Genomic DNA, 6,399 nt, shown 5'->3' with positions numbered 1-6,399 from the left:
TTTTTCTATAATCTGTAATTTCATGTGGCTCGAGTACTGTTATCTTTTTTATCATTGCCCTTAGAAATACTTGTGCCTATAAAACATAGATAATGTTTCTACTTGGCTGATGTTGTCATTGCAGTTTCCTACTGCAGTTTCTGTATGGAAAGCAAGGGTTCACTTATTACTTGCTCTAAAATGTTACTGGTGTAATTAAAAACTTTATCTCAGGCAATTTTATGGTTAAAAGTTTATGAGTATATAATTTAATTTGATTTTAAAACCGAAACCGCAACATTATAAACCGAAACCGAAATTAAAAACCGAAACCAAACCAACGGTGTTTGGTTTGGTTTTGATTTTTGATTTTAGAAACCGAATAAATATGGTTACGGTTTAATTTCCGGTCGAAACCGAACCAAACCGAACCACGCTCATCCCTAGTAGGCGGGCAATGTAAAGGGACAAGTCGGTATATAATGGGTACGGGTGAATAGCTCCTGTGGAGCCTCAATCTCCGACGTTTTCATCACTTTGTATTTCCACTCTATTTGGGCGGCCTCTAAGTGGCTACATGTTCTTAACATAACCTCATATTATTATTATTTTGTTAAATAATGCTAATTAGCTCGCCTACTACTCATTGGCCATTGCCTTGACTGGGTGCAACTCATTATAATAATATTAATTGTACTACTGTGTTATGGTATCTTCAGTATCAAGATATCTACAGTTTTCATTATCGTTCATACATCATTTGCGAATGTGAAAGTGCTGCCAATAACACCAATTTATGAATGTGTAGTATTCGCATGTTGTATGGTACTTCCTCCATATTAAAATAATAATAAATTTTTATTTTAATTTGATTTGATTAAATTAATTAAAATTTGATCAATAATTATATATATTAAGTAATTATAAAAATTATATCGTTGAAAAATATATTCAATCTCTTTTAACATATATTTTCATTTTTTAAGAATTGAAAAACAAATTTTAATTTACAGTCAAAACATAATCAATTTCACTATTAAAATATCAACACTCTTATCGGAAGGAGTATCATAATTCTGATTGCGAGGTAAAAATTTTACAGTTGGGCTAAGATGAAAAAATTAACACTCAAAAATACACGCAACGTAAATACGTAATCGCACCCCATCAGCACTCCCTTTGTTAACAGGCGTCCAGAATTTTTATTTGAGTGCCTGGAAAAACAGAGTAGTGCTAGTGCATATAATTATGTGGCCGGTAATGTGGTGGGTTTTAATTGGGATGATTGGTGTAAATGCAGGAGACCATCCAATTAGAATCCACCACATGTCATTATGTACATAATTATGTGCACCAAGCATTTTCCGGAAAAATATGGCACCTGCTCATCCCAAGTTAATCGCACTTTGATTTCATATTAATTGCATCACGGCTCTATAGTGTCTATATGATCTTCTTTGGCTCAGTCAGAAAATTCTCATTTATCCAACTTCCATTACTTGATTCAAATATATATAATCCGAAATTTTAAAAAGAATACGCAACGTTATATTTATTTCGATAAATCTCCTCAGACTTACCGTGTTTAACATGGGAATAGAGTGCTCCTCACATACAAAATACATGTATTGCAAGTGAAAAAGTATATTTGTTGGCGAGAATATTTTTAATTATAAATTATTATTAAGATATTCTCGCGTAGTTAGAATTAAGTTCTATGAAAAATGTTATTTTATTTGAGATTATAGAGATCTGTTGTGCAAAAAATTTACTCCGTTTTATTTATAAAGTATGTTGTATCTGTCATTTTCAATTGTATTTACATATTTTGTATAAATAAAGTATACTCGATTTTATTTCTAGGTCAAAATAGTATAGAATTCTAGTGTGAGCATAATTTTACTGTTTTAAAAAATACTGGAGTCAGATGAATTTATTTTTTTCCACAATTTTAAATACACTTTTTAGTATTTTCAGAGTTCAAATCAAGTTGTAACAAAAAACTCTAACAATTAAACACATTTGCTACTTGTTAAAAAATAAATCTTGAGATCAACAATGAATATTAAAATTGTAACCGTAATCAAGATTTGTGATGATAACCTTTTATCGGAACTCATACAGGAGGGAGATGGTGATGAAAATAAGAGTGGTTGAGATTTTAGTACAGAGTTCATGATTTAAAGATAACTATGATTTTCTCCAAAAGACTCTCACTCTGTAGTCTCGATTACATACCTCTCTGTTTATATTGGATCAAATCATACATAGTATCTATAGTCTAAAAAAATCTAGCTTCTCATTCAACGATCTTTCTAAAAGATACCAAATATAATGAGACCTAGTCATGGGTGTAAAAGCGTGTTCGTCAGTCCAAGACTTTTCGAATCATGTTCGTCATGGGTGTAAAAGCGTGTCCGTCGGTCTAAGGCTTTTAGAATCATGTTCAGACTTGGTTTCTCCAGACTCGTTATAACTGTCGTTCCATGATTTACTCCAAATGCAAGGGCATGTCCTTACGTACTTTACTCCTCGTCGAGGACAACTCTCCACACTAGTGATTACAGAAACAGTTCTTTCAGAAAATGTTTTTGAAAAGATCTTTCAAGCTCCCTAATAAGGAATAAGGATAACTGTAAGTCTAAATGTAAAGACAACCCTATCTGTTACATAGGGATGATAACTCAACAATAGAACAGGACAAGTAAATAACACTACGCCTGATGATAACTCAACAATAGAACATGACAAGTAAATAACACTACGCCTGCACTGGAATTGGAAGATACGAAGACAAAGGTTGAAGAAGCCATCTACAGTCTTGAAGGAATAAGTTCACTGAAAGAAGTTCATTAATATGTTCATGCCTCAGTGAAGAATAAAGATTGAAGTATTCAAGATTGTTGAAGCAATGAAGATGTTGTCCAAGTACTCGAAAGATTTCAGTGCAACCCCTGAAGCAAGATATTTCTATATATTTTGGTTGGTTATTTACAATCAACAATTGAAGCAATACTCAAGTCTGGTGTGACTGATTAAGTACGTTGTCAAGAAAAGAAGACGGAGAATCAATTCTGTATTAGTCGTTCGTGAACCAGACCAGTGCACAGGACGTCAGTACGTGTGAATTGGATTTGAAGGATTCAATCAAGAATAACTTAATCAAGTCAAGGCAAAGCAACCTCCAAATTAACTAGTAAACACTTATATGTATATGTGTGTGTGTGTGTGTGTATATATATATATATATATATATATATATATATATATATATATATATATAAGTGTGCTAGCCTGTTCTAAATTGGAACAAGGAAGAAATGGAGCAAATTCACTTCCTGGAGCCACTTAAAGATGGAACAAGGAAGGAATTAATATTTATTATTGTTTCCTTGCGCCAAGAATAGAACAAGGAAGGAATTAATATTTATTATTCTTTCCTTGCGCCAAGAATGGAACAAGGAAGGAATTAATATATATTATTCTTTCCTTGCGCCAAGAATGGAACAAGAAAGGAATTATTAATTATAATTCTTCCTTGCGCCAAGAATGGAACGAGAAAGAAATGTCTCCTTGCGCCAATTTCTTTTATATTAACTTAAAGAATTCTTTTGAATTGTTTTGGTTGGAACGAGGAAGGAAACTCTGTTTCCAATTTCCTCCTTGCGCCACATATATGAATTAAACAATTCATCTGAATTGTTTTGACGCAAGTTGAAGGAGGAACAAGGAAGGATTGGAGCAAGCTAGGAAGGAACAAGGTAGATTGGAACAAGGAAGCTAATACAAGGAACAAGGAAGCTTTGTTCTGATTGGTTGAAAGCTTGGTTGCGCCAAGAACAAGCACCAGCTGAGTTTGTCCCCAAAAGTCTATAAATACCCATGAATTTTGTTATCATTTGTAACACTCTCCACCACCTTTATGGTGGAATGACTTTGTGCCTTGCACACTACTACACACAAATAAATCATAGCTTAGTTTTGTAATATATATATATTTAGAAGCTAGGGTTTGTGAGTGTACGTAGTAGTAGCCATTGTACCCAACCTTCGGGTTTGGATTTATAGCACCTTCGAGGTATTTATCAATATACTGATATACCTTGAAAAATATTGTGTGTTGGTTTAATATTTTCATATCCTCAGAAACCGACCCAATAAATATCCGGAACACGAAACCCATTACAGGACTGCAATTTATTTATCCGCAAGATTCGAAAGAATTTTAAATTGTAGTGAGTATCGTATTCAACCCCCTTCTACGATACTTTGGACCTAACAATAACACACTACAATACAGAGGAAAACCTCTCAACATCATCCGATATTCTCCGATAAAAATGACTCACGAGCATATGAATTTTTATTTTGAAAAAAGAATAATTATATAATTTAATTTCAATTATCGAGTTAAAGTTCATAAAAATATGTGAAAAACCAAACACATGAAAACGAGTAATATTCAGTGCAGAGTTTCAAAAGATGAATAAATTTCTTATACTAATTGTTCTGTTAATAAAGTGTGATAGTCCTACAACTATGAAGGTGAGATATCATGCCTGTAAACAGTAGTAGCGAAAATAAATACATTTACCGGAGTACTTTTAAGGTTAGTTGTGTTTTCAGTTTTTAGAATCGTCATGTGCATGAATTAAAAATCTTATGAAAGTTGGTTTGTGTTTCGTATGATTACCGAATCATTAAGCGGCGGTGTACAAACCTAATCGTAAGTTCGCTCCAAATAACCGATCGCATTGTTTCTCCCGTACACTTTCTTTTTCAAGATGTATCATTCAATTCTATATATTTCAAAACTTTTTCCCCACACTAGTGATTATGAAAACAGTTAATGTTAATGACAGATTTGGACGGAATACTGATCAGGAGTTACAACTTGCACGTGAATATTAAGTGTATGATGCATATTGCTATGTTTTAAAATTCAGGTATTAAACTGTGTTTGGAGTAAACTTAAAAATTATAAAGTGTAATTAACTCTATTTTATATAATTTTCTTAGTCACTGTATGGCGTGTCCAGTATAAACGTATATATTCCAGAAGGAAGGAGGGACCATGAAGTATGACTTATGTACTTGTAATTACAAGCCAATGGACAAATTATCTAGGCACATGATTTGGTAAATATACATGAATTATCAAAACTAAAGTTATTTACATGTGTAAAATGATTTATTTTATCTGTCCCGTTGTTCAATTATAGAGTCTGTTTGGCTGAGTTTATGACTTATAACTTAACGTGACTTATTTGATAAGTTGAGAGTTTAAAATATTCGTTTGGATAATTTTGACTTATTAATGAGTTATTAAAATTATAATAATGAAAATAAAAGTGATTTATGAGTAACTTATGACTTATGAGTAATTTTAATTTTATCAAAAAAAGTTTCAAAAAAATTTAGTTACTGAAGAAAGTACCTCAAACTAACTTCTGACTTTAAGTCAGTTGCTGACTTATTTCTAATTTTAAGCCGACTTCTTATTTATTACACAAACAGACATTTTTCGGTTTTAAACCAAACATGACTTAAAGTCTGGATTTAAAATCCTGACAAACAGGCTCACATGACTTGAAGTCTCAACTTAAAACCTAGACAAACAGACTCAGCGTGAGACAGTATGGAAGCGTATGCTAGAACGAATCTACTACCATATATTTTCTAGGGAAGATCACAATATTTTCTCCTTAATATTTTAAGGACAATGCCAATGAACTCGTTGAATTTGGATATATAATTTAAATTTCATTGACCGCATAAATATATTACTTATACAAACAGGAAAGAAAAATGGAAAATAAAAATAACAGCCGCTTCTCTTAAACAAACACATGCATGATTCTACCATCCTTTGAGTATATATTATGTGAGTGTACTAAACTACTAACAGAAGAAACACAAAAATCTGCAGTAAAAAATCATTTGAAAATCAATTAATACTACTAATAATCCAAAAATCTGACCAATCATTATACGTGCATCAATTATTATAATTTTATATATTGTATGCCTCTGCATGTAAGATTGTAGGGCCTGATTTAAAATGACTCAATAATTCAATTCACATGCATCCACAGAGAGACAGCAAAATTATATATAGATATGAACATACGTCTGCTTGCTAGGATCGACGACTCTTAAAACTTATTCCATTTCTGAAATTATTTCTTTAAAACTCTCTTTTTTCTCTTCAGTTTGCACGTGGGAGCACACGTATGTGCCTGCCCCTATGTACCCTACGCCCATAAAAACGCTCATGTGGTGGATTCATGGCAGCCAAACAAGCTTCTTGGTATACTCACATATATCTGTCCACAGTGCCGTCTTCGATCGGTGTCGGAATCAGAAAATGAAATGAATGAAAATATGATTATCAATCGATATACTAATTTTTTTAATATA

Source organism: Daucus carota, chromosome 4 (assembly GCF_001625215.2).
Source record: "Daucus carota subsp. sativus chromosome 4, DH1 v3.0, whole genome shotgun sequence".
NCBI lineage: Eukaryota > Viridiplantae > Streptophyta > Magnoliopsida > Apiales > Apiaceae > Daucus > Daucus carota.
Note: the sequence above shows the minus strand (reverse complement) of the source record.